The sequence below is a fragment of the Rattus rattus genome, chromosome 2 (assembly GCF_011064425.1).
Source record: "Rattus rattus isolate New Zealand chromosome 2, Rrattus_CSIRO_v1, whole genome shotgun sequence".
In the NCBI taxonomy this organism is placed as follows: Eukaryota; Metazoa; Chordata; class Mammalia; order Rodentia; family Muridae; genus Rattus; species Rattus rattus.
The window spans coordinates 200,792,992-200,809,348 of record NC_046155.1 but is presented as its reverse complement, the minus strand read 5'-3'; the positions used below and the strand labels follow the sequence as shown (position 1 = coordinate 200,809,348).

At 43.6% G+C, this 16,357-nt stretch overlaps 1 pseudogene; it reads right to left on the bottom strand.

Annotated features, from left to right (window-relative positions):
• Window positions 1-577: 577 nt before the first annotated feature.
• LOC116893534 overlaps window positions 578-16,357 on the bottom strand; it is a 94,683-nt pseudogene continuing 78,903 nt past the window's right edge.

Here is a 16,357-nt window from a genome sequence, read left to right as displayed (position 1 = left end):
GGAGAGCTTGGGTTCAGGCAAATGGGTGGAGAAAAGGAAATGGAGGCTCCCAACTTAGCTAGAAGACCCCTTCCCAATAAGGGGATTGGGCATGTTGGTACTACCAAGAAGGAATGGGTGAGAGGTACACCCCTAAAAGTGCAGCCAATCGGTGGGGTTTGGTGAGGAAGGTAAGGTTGTCCCCCTACCCTGACAATAGGGAAATGTGAGAGAGATGTGGATCCCCAAAACGCTGTTAGGACCAAGTAAGTGGCTCCAGTGTCCAAAAGGAAAAAGATGGGTCACCTGCATACCATGATAGTTACCCAAGGCTTCCTGCTGGTGATGGCCGTAGTCCGGTCTAGGGAGCTCAGGCCCCTTCATTCGTCAATAGCCAAGCCTAGGAGATCACTGGAGGGTTACCTGGACATGATGTCCCCCTGTCCTGTGCAACATGAGGGCAATCAACAGCCAATGTCCCTCTTGATGGCACCTAGGACATGGCCCCCTTGGTTTGCGGGGATTAGGGCAAGCCCTCATCCAATGACCCTTTTGGTCATATATAGCAGGGGCCTGGTGGCTCCTTAGCCTTAGAAGGTCAGGAGTCCAGGGCAGTAGCTGGGGCTGGTCGGACAGCCTTTGCCAGCATATGGTATTTTTGTCTGTGAGCCTTCTCATCTCTCCCATGGAATGCCTTGAAGGCCAGCACTAAAACTTCTGCCTGCGGAGTTAGGGGTCCCCTCTCTAGCTTTTTAAGTTTGTCCCTTATGTTGGGGTAGCTCTGGGAAAAGAAATAGGTCATCCGAAGTTGTTTACTTTCTGGATTTTCAGGGTCCTGCAGCTGGCACAGGAGGGGAGGGGTCTGGAGAGGTAGATTGAGGAGGCTCTGGGGTAACCTGGTGAGGAGAAACTGAGGTGGTGGCTTGTGTTTTTGGTAGTGTGGACGCAGGCCTGCATCGAAGAGGAGGTGGTTCGTTAGCTGGGTCAAGAGTTGTACTGTCATCTGGTGCCTGTTTCAGAGCTAAGAGGAGTTGGGTGGGGCTACAAGAGGAACACAGAGAGGGGAACTCATGTTGTCTCTTGCTGGTTAGTCCACCTCGTTTATGGCTTTGTGGTCTCAGTCATCCAAGGTCAGAAAGAAGCAAGGTGAGTGCCACACATTTGGTATTGGAGGGATGGAGTGGGGTAGAGAAAGAAGAATAGCCACACAGTTGCTATGCCTAATTTAGAAGTTAAATTTTATCACCGACACGTACGTGCAATAAGAAAACAGAGGGTTGGTTATATGAGGGTTGGTGCTTTTTACAGTAATGGATTAATGCCATCAAATTATGGCCCCTAACCCCCACTTCCTTAAGTTATTTTGTAGGGTATTTTTGTTTCAGTGACAGGCTAAATAACTGATACAAAGAGGAACTAGTGAATGCTTTACTCCTTTCCTGTGTCACCAGGGAGCATTAAATGGAGTATGGCGTTATGAAAACATACTTTGGGCTCAGGGGTTTAGAAAGAATTCTGAAAACACAGGGAGAAGGAAAAGAACAGAGAGGAGCAGGGTTTAGACCTGGCAGACTTGGGTAGGACCGAAGGCAGGTCAGGACAGGCTGGCTCTGCCATGAACATGACTCCTAGTGTGATGTCAGCCTCTAAGATGCTCAACTAACCACATCCTGCTCCATGCCACCTCTTGGGCTACCCAAGCTCCTTCTGTGTCTGGTTCTTATTGCTAAGACTTGTCCAGTGCCAGGCTCAGACATGGAGTGGACCCATCTGAACTTTGCTTCTGGTGGAGCAGACATTGCAAACTATAAGCAGAAACATGTATTAACCGTTGAAAATACCAAGCAAGAATGAACACTATGTTCACCAGCAGAGTCCTCTTCACTACAGTGTCTGCCTCTTTATGGTCCACTGGGCACTGCAGTTTCCTCCTGCTGTCCAGCAGCAGCAGCAACAGTGACAGGCAGACAGACACAGACAGACAGATACACACAGAGAGAGACAGACAGACAGAGACAGAGAGAGTTGAACCACATGTTTGTAACAAAGGAAGAAATATAAATTTATACTTAGAAGTGGAGTTTCTCTTATACTCACTTCAACAACATTACACGCAAAACATCACTAAGAACTGAAACTAAATCGCTGAGCTCTTTTATCTTTGAGGGTGACCAGTGGTGTTTTCTGTAACACATACTATGTGTTTTTTGTTTGTTTGCTTTTCAAGACAGGGTCTCTTTATGGAGTCTTGTCTGTCCTGGCACTCACACAGATCTGTAGCTGCCTTTTGTACTTTGTGGGTTCCTCCTTTTCTCTAACCTCTTTCTTCCAACCTTTCAACCCCCTAACATTGATGAGAAAGAAACAAATGATAGAGAGGAAAGGGAAGAGATCCCCCAATAAAGTCAGTGGTTGGAAAGGGGCAACGTTATTGTGAGGGTACTTCCTGCTGATTGGGGTGTCAAGTTCCTTGGCGGCAAGTCGGATCTTGTCTGTCAGGATATCTAATTTCCTCTCCTTGTGTTTCTTCTTTGCATACAACTACTTAACAAACTGTGACCAATGACAACCAACCAACAACCCACCTAGTGGGACTCTTCATTTACTCTGAAAAGTTCCCAGAATTCCAAACATCACACAGTCACAGAAACCATCTGCAGCTGGCAAAATCATGTCTCTGCTACAGCAAGAGGCAAAGCATAGTCAGCTGGTGTGAAACAGCCCATATCCCACACCTGGGATTAAAATGAAAACACATTCTTATGTTATTTCTGTGTGTTTTAAAGGGAGCAAAATTCCAAAATTCTCACCATACAGATCCACCTGCCACTGTCTCTCAAACACGGATTAAAGGCATGCACCACCATTTCCAGCTATGTTACTTTTATCATGCTATATATAATTCTATATAAGTAAAGATGTTGGTATTTTATAAAGCCATTTAAGTCTAAAATACATACACCCACAGCCATACACATTTTCATACATAACACATTTTATCTAATTAGTATGCTCCATCTCTTCAAAGAAATAGTACATTTTCATCTTTCTATATTTTGAAATATCTTACATCCCTGAAATATCATTTATTAGCTACAGTTAATTTCTCTATTTTAAAGGTTAATTTGTCTTTATTATAAAATATCATAACAAAATATTTCCATTTGTATAAGTTGTAGCATTTGAAGTCAATCTATAACAAGTTAGATTCTATTTAATTTCTGATATGAAAGACAACCTCTAGAATTCTAAAATATCATTCTAAGCCATGGGCTGAGGAAAATCAGCAATGTTGATCTGCACAACACCAGAGCACTGACTTTCAGATGACACCTGCAGAGCCAGGTGGTCCCCACACTTTGTACTAATGCACAGTGTTCCATTTTCTTTAAAAATATATTGATCTATTCTAATTTTGATAACCCATTGACTCCAGTTTGTACTGTCTGATACTCCTGGCTGTGGGGCCATCAACTGTGGCTGTCTTACCAGGAGCCGGATGTCTAGGGAAGTGAGTCTATGAGTCTACTCCCTGAAGTCAGTTAGAGATGCAAGCTTCTGGCCCCTCCCACCCCATGATGGGATGTTCACTGGCTGGATCCTGTGCAGAGCAGGCAATCAGGGCTGCTGGGGTTCTGTCATGACCAGAAGACACAGTTTCACTCTGGTCCCCTCTGGCCTCTGGCTCTTATAATCTTTCCAGTCCTTTTTATTTTGCAAGGGTTCTTGAAGCTTGCGGGTAGGGGACTGTGATGTCTATGTTCCATTTGTGGCTGAGGGTCCGTACAGCTTGGGGGGGCTGTGATGTCAAGGTTTCCCTTTGTGGCTGAGCATATCACCGAGACATTCTCTGTACATAGATCAGTTTCACGTTTCTGCATTAAGTGACATCTGCTGAACAAAGAAACTTCTCAGACGACATCTCAGAGCTGTGCAGCTCTGTTTACAGAGATACAAATTTAGAGGGCAGTTCGATACTGTGTCTTTTAACGGAATAATAGTAATAGTAATAGGTCCTATGCACTCTCCACCCACCAGTCCTCTGATACGCTTATAGTACCAGGCATGAGTTTCTTTCTGTGGGTGGGCCTTAAATCCAGTGAGGGGGCAGTTGGTTAGCCTTACAACATTGCTGCCAACTCTTTCACCCATGGGCATATCTTGCCACACTGGTCCTTCATTACAGTTCACAGGGTTCATGGCTGGGCAAGGCTGTTGATGGCTTTCTTCCCCAGAAGCCTGTATAGAACCTTCCAGAATATGAGAGCTGACCAGCAGGGAAGAAACTTCCTAGTCATTACTGGTTTCTCTGTGTCCCGTAACCCTGTGCATGGTGTCTTCAGCAACTGGGTGTTACCATCAAGTTCTAGGGGGAAAGCAAGAACAACAGCCTTTATTGTTTTATGTGTCTGAGATGCTTCTGACAAAACAAAACAAAAACAACAACAACAGCAACAACAACAACAACAGCAACAACAACAACAGCAACAACAACAACAGCAACCCACAGCAACCTCAAGAAGAAGCATCCTCTAGCTAGCATTGGATTTATTTGGCAATCTATGGAAACTGTGGCTCTAGGGTAAGACTGGAGTGAAGATGACTTAGGGCCACAGGGAAGTGGTACAAGAGGAGATATTTTCATGCCAAGCGACAAGAGAGATGCTCAGACACAGAGTTGGCTGATCCTGAGAGATCCTTGTTGCCTGTTTATCTCCAGCAATGATGTGGTTGTTGGCAGCCACTCTGTTATGAGATGATCACAGTGTGAAGGAGCAGGATAGGCATCCAATGGTGTCATGGAATAGTTGTCATCAGCTGCAAGACCTCAGTGGATGGGATTGTCCAGGCTGTCCTTCAATACATACTGATGATGACAGTACACACTGCTGTGGAGGCCTCTTTCTCCTAGGAAGAGAGTGTGCATGGTCCTGACAGTCTATCTGTATGGGCCGCAGTAGAGGCTTTGTCCAGCCCCGTTTGGATGGTATGCTGGAGATGAGATTGACAGGTAGGACACAGCTGCTGGGGTTCTTGACTCATGGCAGAGATGCAGGCCAGGTGAGCATGAGAGTTGAGGTTCGAGTCAGATCTCAGCTTGGAAACCAGAGCTCTTGCAGCGCTATGGGGTCTGCTGTAGGAAGTGCTGTGGGTGGGCAGATCTGGAAAGGGTGAGACGGAGGGGTTGAGTTGGACATAAGCACTTGAGACTGCAATGCTGTGCAGGTGATGAACAGTCCAGGCTTATGGGAAGGTCCAAACCACCTTAGAGAGTGTGATAAGGACATCTACTGAGACCTGTGGAGCCACATGCTCATTTGTGGCATATATTCAAATGCTTAGTTAGCAGAGGGTTGGGCTGCTGGCAATGAATGGGCCTATGGCTAGGAAGAGAAGGCAGGTATATGGCAGTGTGCTAGTGTGAACCACCCAGTTCCACACCTGAGTGTCGCAGCCCCAGTGAGCTAGAAATTCCTCTGGACTTTCCAGCTCTCATGAGCTAACTTGAACCTAGAATCCCATGGAATTCCGTGAACTACAACTACCTCCTTACACGGGTACATAGGTCCTCAAATGGTAACACACGAGGAACCATCCGAGTCTTATACTCTGTTTGGGGGGGGGGTGTCACTTTTTGGACCATTCAATTATCTCCTGACTTGATCTAATTAAACATTAAGATGGTCACTCAGGATCAGGCTTGCATTGAACGATAGAGTAAGCCATGATATTAGGGTGGTGGAGTGACCTTTTGGCCTGAGGTCACGCTGTTGCTGGCCAACAGGATGCCAGGGCAGGCGTTTGTCTTCTCCTGGGCAGACGCACCTTAGGTGCTTTGGACAAATAAAGAAGAGGCCAGGGGTTGGGGATTTAGCTCAGTGGTAGAGCGCTTGCCTAGCAGTGCTAAGGTCGTGGGTTCGGGTCCCCAGCTCCGAAAAAAAAAAAAAAAAAAAAAAAAGGGCCATGTCTCTGTACATGACACTTGGGAGGAGTGTCACAGGGACAACTGTCTGCAAGGACAGGAGAGTCCTGTCCCAGTGTCAGAGGATTTTGGGCTCCAGATAGAGTGGTGTGACAGGAATGGGAAGTGGGAAGGAGTGGGCTTTGCTGCCTGGGGTTCTGCTGTCTGTCAGTGAGTGATGAGTGCTCCAGACTTGTCAGCACAAGGATGGGGATCTGTCCTAGGTACAACACCAGGGGCTTGTGACTGTCTGTACCACAGATGCCATTTGACATCGCCTAGACACTCCCAAGTTTCTCAAAAGGGTTTTCTCACAACTCAGATCCTCAGGTCTCCCCAGGTTCTACAACATTCTGCTTTTCTTCAGTTACTTCAGATCCTCAGATCTTTCCAGTTTCCACAATTTTCTGGTTCTTTCTTCCATTGGAGGGCAGTTAGAAATAAAAATATGATCTGGGGAAACACATGGGAGACACACAGTGTCTTCCCTGATCCTGTTAGCATTCATGGCTTCTCAGACGTCACCTCCCATTGTCTTTGAGGTGGAATCCTATGCCCCATGCAGTCCTAACACAGTGTCTTTGTTAACACAAAGACTCTGAACATTGGCAAGACCTCCTCTGGTTGTCACAGAAGTAAAAACCCATTTCACTATAGAAACCCAAACTGAAGTGTGTGTGGGTTCTATGGCTTGGAATATTTGGGCGGGCTTTCTGGCAGCTGTGTGATTGTGTACTGGACAATGAATAGTTCTGTTGAGAAATTGCTCCCCTAAACCTGAAAACTTACTGTATGTGGGCAGAGCTAACTGTTAACTAAGCCTTTCAGGAAGCACACAGAATGGGAATGGGCAGGCATGAAGAGCATCCTCACCCCCAACAGTGTAATCATTTGTTAAAAAAAAAACAAAACCCTTCAACAACAGGACACTTAGCAAACACTAAACGAGCACTTCCTAACCAAGAGTGTTGGTTTTATAGGCTTTGTTTCTTCAGACACTGTAACTTGATAGGACTTTAGTAGTTCTAATTTGAAAACCACGAGATGAAGTTGGGTGGGAGTTTGGGACTGAGAGGGGTTGTAATCAGGATGTAAAGTGAATAAATAAATACATCAATGAAAAAATTAGTGAAAAATAATGAAATGAATTCTTAAATACAAAACCCTCATCTCTCTTCCCTCCTCCTGTCTCTTGGTTTCCAGGTGAATGTGGCTGAGATGATATCACAGGCTTAAGGAACCTGAGGCCACAGAGCTGGAGACGTGCTTGTGCTTCACGCTGATGGGTCACACCTCACGAGGCTGGTGTTATGACTACCTGATGCCCTAATGTAGCCTGGGAAACCCAATAAAGACATGATAGTACCCTCAGCACCGCACTGAGGATGATAGAGGCAGGTTAGCCCTGTCATTGACTTACTACCAACTGTTTGATAGCCGTGTGTCCAGGTCTTCAGAACTCAGCTTCCAGCAGTGGTTTTTGTTTCCAGAATGAGGCAGGGATGAGTCACAGGTGTTTTACCTACCATGGGGTTTGTAGGGCTTTGCCCCTTGATCCCTGGGGAGGTGTATCTTTCTCATGTGATGTACAAAATGGCACCTGGCAAGTCCAGACAAGGTTGTTGTGGGCTTGTTTAATGCTTCCAGGCAGCTGCACAATCAGTCTCTTGTGGGAGAAATGACAGACGGTACTGTCACAATTCCAGACAAGTCCAGTCCCAGAGGACACTGATTGCTGATGTGCTGGGTAGTACCATGAAATCAGAGCAGGAGAGCAGCATAGGGGAGGGGGAGGGGATGTTGTTCAAGGAAAATTCAGTGACGTCTGAACTTACAGCCGCTTTCTGTTCTGCTGCTCACTCTCTGAGTGACAGGTACATCCCAAACAGGGCGTGGCATCGAACCTGCTCAGAGGGCTTGGCCTCTCCTCAAACCGTGTGGTTCCATGTTCTAAAATGTTCTGGTTGTTTACAGTCTCCACTGGCCATGCCGCGTGAGTTATTTGGGAATGGATTCTCAGGCTCCCTGGATATTTGAGACTGGCCGGTCTACCCAGCTGAGAAGGACATAAGGGAGGCACAGACTTTTCTTCATTTTGTTGTAAAGAGTGGGATGGCAGCAACAGGTTCACACTGAGAGCAGCATGGTGCTTAGTGGGGACAGGCAGCACAGAGGCTCAGCGGCCTTCATGCAACTCTCTGTCACAGTTCAGCTCCTGTGAGGAATCCTCTTTTAAGACCATCTCCAAATTGCAGTTTCTTCTCTTATGTGAGGTTACCTTAAGTGAGGACACTTGCTTGGATGTTTCTGAAGAGAGAGAGAGAGAGAGAGAGAGAGAGAGAGAGAGAGAGAGAGGAGAGAGAGAGAGAGAGAGAGGAGAGGGAGGAGGAGGAGAAGGAGGAGGAGGAGGAGGAGGAGGAGGGGGGAGAGCAGAGTCCCTCTTTAGAGGAATTTTTTCCTTTCTTCCCAATTAATAACCTCTGCTTCCATAATGCTCTTTACACTAATAAGAAGTGCATTATCTTGGCACAGTGACACTTTGGCATCTGCCTTTTCCAGCCCAGTGAGTGATGTAATTTGTAGCTCTCTCTGGTGTGAGATAATGATGCGCCTCCTGTTCTTAAGTGGAGGGTTGAGCCGGTCCACCAGCTCGCACATCATGAAGTGTGAACTCTGCTTCATGCCAGGAGAGCAGTGTGGCACGTGGTGGAGACTCCATTCCTCTCTGGTAGTCCAGGTTCCTCATAGTTGGTTTGCTATGTTTGCCCTTCTTTGGTGCTGAGATATCGAAACTGAAGCAATTGTGACCATCGGTCCATTGAATCAGGTTGCTGTGAATCCAGTTGCACATGGATTCTCATCTTGGTTCCAGAGTTATCATCCTCCAAGGGGCCATTTGACCTTCAACATCATTGGAAGGTGCCATCCTTACTTGCACAGTGCAATGCAGAAGAATGTTTTGAACAATATAGTGGAAGCCACTTTATAGAACCATCTACAGTAGAGCAGGTCAACTGGTCAACCTGGAAAGGACAAGATAGAAGATAAAGCTGGGAACATCTGCTTTCTCCCATCACCACAGCCTTGTCTGTACAGCTATATGGAATATACTATATGATGGGCTTGTGCTAAAATGGCCTGCTCTTCCCATGTTCTCCCCAGAGGAAAGTGATGACTCATCTAATACACACTGGGAACTTGCCTCTGCATGAGGTAGTTTATACCAAATGAAAAGGAGGACGGGTTGCATATCCATCAGCCTTCTTTACCATGCAGAAAAAATACTTCTTACAGAAGGACAGTTTCATGGGTTCCTGTGATCATTCTATGCTTCTTCATATGCTGCTTCAATCCTGCCTTTGTTATACTCATACTATTTTGAGATTTGGGAGGTTAACTTCAGTTTTTTTAAGATTATAATTACAGCATTTGCTTTTTCCAGTTTCTGACTCCAAACCCTCCTCTATATCCCTTTTAGTACTCTTTCAAATTCATGGTTTCTCTCTCTTTTTTTTTTATTGATTGTTGATGTGTTTATAAAAAGATAAAGAGAGGGGGACCCAAATCCTGTGTGTTAGAGACCTGAACTCCCAGAAGTTCAGAAAATGCAGAGAGCTCGGGGAAGAACGCCACTTCTGCTCACATTCCTGGCCCAAGAGGAACCTGCATAGTGGTCTCTGGATATAGTAATAAAGGAAGAGTCATTGGCAGGAACCTGCTGGTTTCTGCCTGCGACCTGAACTGAACTGAACCAGTCCCACAGCTCCCTGTACCCAAATCCCATGGGGGAGAGAAGTGCAGACACTCCAGAGAACTCAGAGGAGACAACTACTTTCTGCCCACATTCCTGACCCAAGAGGAAGCCTCCTAGTGCTATCTGTGCCCTCTGGGCACAGGGACCTAGGAACAGGGGCAGGACCTTTTGGGTGTCTGCCTGCGCTAAGAACTGAAAGCCAGTTGCCAGGACCACCTACACACCTGAGAGCAGAGGTGAGACCAACTCTTCTGTGTCAAGAAACTCACCTGGAGGCTGCAGGTTACACAAATCCAGGAGCAGTTCATTATACCCAGATCCAGCTGAAAGAAAACAGATCTACAGGAGTGATGACACACAGGCCTACAGGAGGGTTAAGTCACTGTCAGAGGCAGCAAGACAAGCTAACAAAAGAAACAACCTGATGGCAAGAAGCAAGCACAGGAACCTAAGAAACAAAACCCAAGACTACTTGGCATCATTAGAGCCCAGTTCTCCCACCAAAGCAAATACTGGATATCCAAACACATTGAAAAACCGAGATTTGAATTTAAAATCACATCTTATGATGATGATAGAGGACTTTAAGAAGGACATAAATAACTCCCTTAAAGACATACAGGCTAGATGTAGGATTGGTAAAGATATTTTCCCAATCTGTTGGTTGCCATTTTGTCCTAATGACAGTTGCTTTACAAAAGCTTTGCAGTTTTATGAGGTCCCATTTGTCAATTCTTGATCTTAGAGCATAAGCCATTGGTGTGTTGTTCAGGAAATCTTCCCCAATGCCCATGTGTTCGAGACTCTTCCCCACTTTTTCTTCTATTAGTTTGAGTGTATCTGGTTTGATGTGGAGGTCCTTGATCCACTTGGACTTAAGCTTTGTACATGGTGATAAGAATGGATCGATTTGCATTTTTCTACATGGTGACCTCCAGTTGAATCAGCACCATTTGTTGAAAATCTGATCTTTCTTCCATTGGATGGTTGGAGCTCCTTTGTCAAAGGTCAAGTGGCTGTATGTGTGTTGGTTCATTTCTGGGTCTTCAGTTCTGTTCCACTGATCTACCTGCCTGTCTCTGTACTAATACCATACAGTTTTTATCACTATTGCTCTGTAATACTGCTTGAAGTCAGGGATGGTGACTCCCCCAGACATTTTTTATTGTTGAGTATAGTTTTCGCTATCCTGGGTTTTTTGTTATTCCAAATGAATTTGCAAATTGCTCTTTCTATCTCTATAAAGAATTGAGTAGGAATTTTGATGGGGATTGCATTGAATCTGTAGATTGCTTTTGGCAAAATGGCTATTTTTACTATATTAATCCTGCCAATACATAACCCTGGAAGATCTTTCCATCTTCTGAGAAAGTCCTCAATTTCTTTCTTCAGAGATTTGAAGTTCTTGTCATACAGATCTTTCTCTTGCTTGGTTAAAGTCATACCAAGATATTTTACGTTATTTGGGACTATTGTGAAGGGTGTCATTTCCTTAATTTCTTTCTCAGCCTGTTTATCCTTTGAGTAGAGGAAGGATACTGATTTGTTTGAGTTAATTTTATACCCTGACACTTTGCTGAAGTTGTTTATCAGTTTAAGTAGTTCTCTGGTGGAACTTTTGGGGTTGCTTAAGTACACTATCATATCATCTGCAAATAGTGATATTTTGATTTCTTCCCTTCCAATTTGTTTTTTTCTTTTCTTTTCTTTTTTTTCAGAGCTGGGGACCGAACCCAGGGTCTTGCGCTTGCTAGGCAAGCGCTCTACCACTGAGCTAAATCCCCAACCCCTTCCCTTCCAATTTGTATCCCTTTGACCTCCTTTCACTGTCTGATTGCTCAGGCTAGGACTTTGAGTACTATATTGAATAAGTAGGGAGAGAATGGGCAGCCTTGTCTAGTCCCTGATTTTAGTGGGATTGCTTCAAGTTTCTCTCCATTTAGTTTGATGTTAGGTACTGGTTTGCTGTATATGGCTTTTACTATGTTTAGATATGGGCCTTGAATTCCTGATCTTTCCAGGACTTTTATCATGAAGGGGTGTTGAATTTTGTCAAATGCTTTCTCAGTCTTTAATGAAATGACCATGTGGTTCTTATCTTTGAGTTTGTTTACATAGTGGATTATATTGATGGATTTTCTAATATTAAACCATCCCTGCATCCCTGGGATGAAGCCTACTTGATCATGATGGATGATTGTTTTGATGTGTTCTTGGATTCGGTTGCAAGAATTTTATTGAGTATTTTTGCGTCAATATTCATACGGGAAATTGGTCTGAAGTTTTCTTTCTTTGTTGATTCTTTGTGTGGTTTTGGTATAAGAGTAATTGTGGCTTCATAGAAGGAATTCGGTAGTGCTCCATCTGTTTCAATTTTGTGGAATAGTTTGTACAGTATTGGTATGAGGTCTTCTATGAAGGTCTGATAGAATTCTGCACTGAACTCATCTGGACCTGGGCTCTTTTTGGTTGGGAGACTTTTAATAACTGCTTCTATTTCTTTAGAAGTTATGGGGTTGTTTAGATGATTTATTTGTTCCTGATTTAACTTTGGTACCTGGTATCTGTCTAGAAAATTGTCCATTTCTTCCAGATTTTCCCGTTTTGTTGAATATAGGCTTTTGTAGTAGGATCTGACGATTTTTTTTTTAATTTCTTCAGATTCTGTTGTGATGTCTCCCTTTTCATTTCTGATTTTCTTAATTGGATACACTCTCTGTCACCTCTGGTTAGTCTGGCTAAAGGTTTATCTATCTTGTTGATTTTCTCAAAGAACCAGCTCCTGCTTTTGTTGATTCTTGGTATAGTACCTTTCATTTCTCCTTGGTTGATTTCAGCTCTGAGTTTGATTATTTCCTGTCTTCTACTACTCTTGGGTTTATTTATTTCTTTTTGTTCTAGAGCTTTAAGGTGTGCTGTCAAGCTGCTGACATATACTTTCTCCTGTTTCTTTTTGCAGGCACTCAGAGCTATGAGTTTTCCTCTTAGTGCCGCTTTCATTGTGTCCCATAAGTTTGGGAATGTTGTATCTTCATTTTCATTAAATTCTAAGAAGTCTTTAACTTCTTTCTTTATTTCTTCCTTGACCAACTTGTCATTGAGTAGAGCATTGTTCAACTTCCATGTATATGTGGGCTTTCTGTCATTACTGTTGTTATTGAAGTATTGTATGTTCTTAGTGCATGGTCATCTGATAGGATGCATGGGATTATTTCTATCTTCTTGTATCTGTTGAAGACTGTTTTGTGACAGATTATATGGTCAATTTTGGAGAAGGTTCCTTGAGGTACTGAGAAGAAGGTATATCCTTTTGTTTTAGGATGGAATGTTTTATAAATATCTGTTAAATCTAATCGGTTCATAACTTCTGTTAGTTTCTCTATGTCTCTGTTTAATTTCTGTTTCCATGATCTGTCCAGTGATGAGAGTGGGGTTTTGAAATCTCCTACTATTATCGTGTGAGGTGCAATGTGTGCTTTGAGCTTTAGTAAGGTTTCTTTTATGAATGTAGATGCCCTTGCATTTGGAGCATAGATATTTAGGATTGAGAGTTCATCTTGGTTGATTTTTCCTTTGATGAATATGAAGTGTTCTTCCTTATCTTTTTTAATGACTCTTGGTTGAAAGTCAATTTTATTTGATATTAGAATGGCAACTCCAGCTTGTTTCTTCTGACCATTTGCTTGGAAAATTGTTTCCCAGCCATTTACTCTGAGGTAGTGTCTGTCTTTGTCTCTGAGGTGTGTTTCCTGCATGCAGCAAAATGCTGGGTCCTCTTTACGTATCTAGTTTGTTAGTCTATGTCTTTTTATTGGGGAATTAAGTCCATTGATGTTGAGAGATATTAAGGAATAGTGATTGTCGCTTCATGTTATTTTCATTGTTAGAGATGGAATTATGTTTGTTTGTCTCTCTTTTGGTTTTATTGCAAGGAATTATATTCTTGCTTTCTGTACAGTGTAGTTTCTCTCCTTGTGTTGGAGTTTTCCATCTATTATCCTTTGTACGGCTGGATTTGTAGAAAGATATTGTGTAAGTTTGGTCTTGTCATGGAATATCTTGGTTTGTCCATCAAGGTTAATTGAAGTTTTTGCTGGATACAGTAACTTGGACTGGCATTTGTGTTCTATTAGGGTCTGTATGACATCTGTCCAGGATCTTCTAGCTTTCATAGTCTCTGGTGAGAAGTCTGGTGTAATTCTTATAGGTCTGCCTTTATATGTCACTTGACCTTTTTCCCTTACTGCTTTTAATATTTTCTTTCTTTTGTGCATTTGCTGTTTTAACTATTATGTGATGGTAGGAATTTCTTTTCTGGTCCAATCTATTTGGAGCTCTGTAGGCTTCTTGTATGTTTATGGGCATCTATTTCTTTAGGCTAGGGAAGTTTTCTTCTATAATTTTATTGAATATATTTACTGGCCCCTTAAGTTGGGAGTCTTCACTTTCTTCTATACCTATTATCCTTAGCAAACAAAAGAAATTGAAAGAATATGCTGAGTAGGTGACAGAATGAGGAAATAGCAATAATTAATAGTGCACAAAGCCCTGTAAAATCTCTTTTTGATGTATCTGAATTTTATGGTAAGAATATAATCAGATATTTTGACTCATATGATTAGTCAAAAGTTTAAATCTTAGGGCAGATTTTTTTTAACTTAGTTTAATTTGACAATACATATATTTTGTATAATATATTTTAAAAGACTTATTATTTCTGTTTTTAAGTGTGTGTGTGTGTGTGTGTGTGTGTGTGTGTGTGTGTGTGTAAAAGAGAGAGAGGGGGTATATGTTCTGTGGAGGTGTGGTGAGGTATATCCCTTCCCTGCGAGGGACCAGCCAGAAGTCAGTAGAGTATAAAGTAGAATTTATTCATAACATGGGAAGGGTAGTTACGAGGGTAGTAGAGGCAGAGAAAGGCAGAGAGAGAGAGAGAGGGTAGGGGAGGAGAGGGGAGGAGAGGAAGGGGAAGAAGGGGAGGAAGGAGAAGAAGGGGGAGGGTGGAAAGAGGAGGGGAAAAGGGTAAAGTAAGTAGAATAATAGAAGCTGGCCATGAGCACATGGAAAGAGATGGGGGAAGGGAATGGGGACAGAGTTGGGACAGGAAGGCAAGAGAAGAGCAAGAGACCAAGACGGAGGAAGCAGCCCCTTTTATAGTGTCAGGCATACCTGGCTGTTGCCAGGTATCTGTGGGGTGGAACTTAGAATGCTAACAATTGCTGTCACACACATTCATAAATACATAAATATAAATTGCTTGATCTGTGTCTTAGTCAGGGTTTCTATTCCTGCACAACCATCACAACCAAGAAGCAAGTTGGGGAGGAAAGGGTTTATTCAGCTTACACTTGCTCATTGCTGCTCATCATCAAAGGCAGTCAGGACTGGAACTCACACAGGGCAGGAACTTGGAGGCAGAAGCTGATACAGAAGCCATGGAGGGATGCTACTTACTGGATTGCTTCCCCTGGCTTGCTCAGCTTGCTTTCTTGTAGAACCCAGGATCACTAGCCCAGGGATGCTACCACCCACCATGGGCTGGGTCCTCCCCCATTGATCACTAATTGAGAAAATGCCTTACAGCTGGGTCTCATGGCGGCATTTCCTCAAGGGAGGCTCCTCTCTCATGTGATAACTCCATCTTGTGTCAGGTTGACACACAGAACCAGCCCGTATGGTCTGTATAAAGCTCCTTGCATGTATGCTTTCACAGGCGTGCATACCGTTTGGATAACTGTGCTCTTCCCTGAGGGGACTGTTTCTCCCACTCTTACTTGTTTGCAGTTCTTTGTGTGGGGTTGAAGCGCTATGATCTTTTCCTGTCCACGTTGGCATGCCTATTGTTGTTGTCTTTGTTCAGCTTATGTTTGCACAGCCATGGTGAGACCTCACGGGAATAGCTTCTGACATTCCTAGGAGACACAGTCTCACAGCAAACTCACCATCCTCTGCCTCTTAACCTTTCTGATCCCTCTTCCACATGTTCCCTAAGCCTTCGGTCACGAGTGTTTTGTAGATATATCCACTGGGACTGGGCTCTGCAATTCTGTATTTTAATTAATTGTGTTTCTTTTGTAATGGTCTCAGTTTGTTGGAAAGAGAAGTTTCCCTGAGGAGGAGCAAGATGGCATAGGGATAAATATTTAAAAAGTAATTAGGGATGATGCTGGTTTAGTAAAGTGGCAGTCGTAGGTTCTCTTCCTAGACCCATGACTCCTCTAACCTTGGGTAGTTGACTAGCTTTCCAGTCAGGCATTATTTCTCTCTTATTGAGCAGGTCTCAAGTCCAATTAGAGAGTCCAATTGCGAACAAGGTCTGTGTTTATAAGCATCATCGCTGGTTAGGATTGCTGGTTGCTTCCCTCCTTTAGAAGCTTGAGTGGTGCTTTCTGGTATCCATGAGAGCTAGTCCTGAGAGAAGGGACATTCAAATCCATTCTAGCTCAGGGGCCTCTGGGTCCTGCATCTGAAGTACATGGTGTCTTCAGGAATAGAAAATTACCTTCAACTTATGAGAGAAAACCAAGGGCAATAGTATTAAGCTGTATGTTTCGTGAGTTTCTTGGACAGTTCTGGCAGCAACTCAATAGAGGGCATCACGTGCCTGGGTTTTGTTAGATGGTCAACTCAGATGAGAAAAATCTCATTTAAACCATATGTGC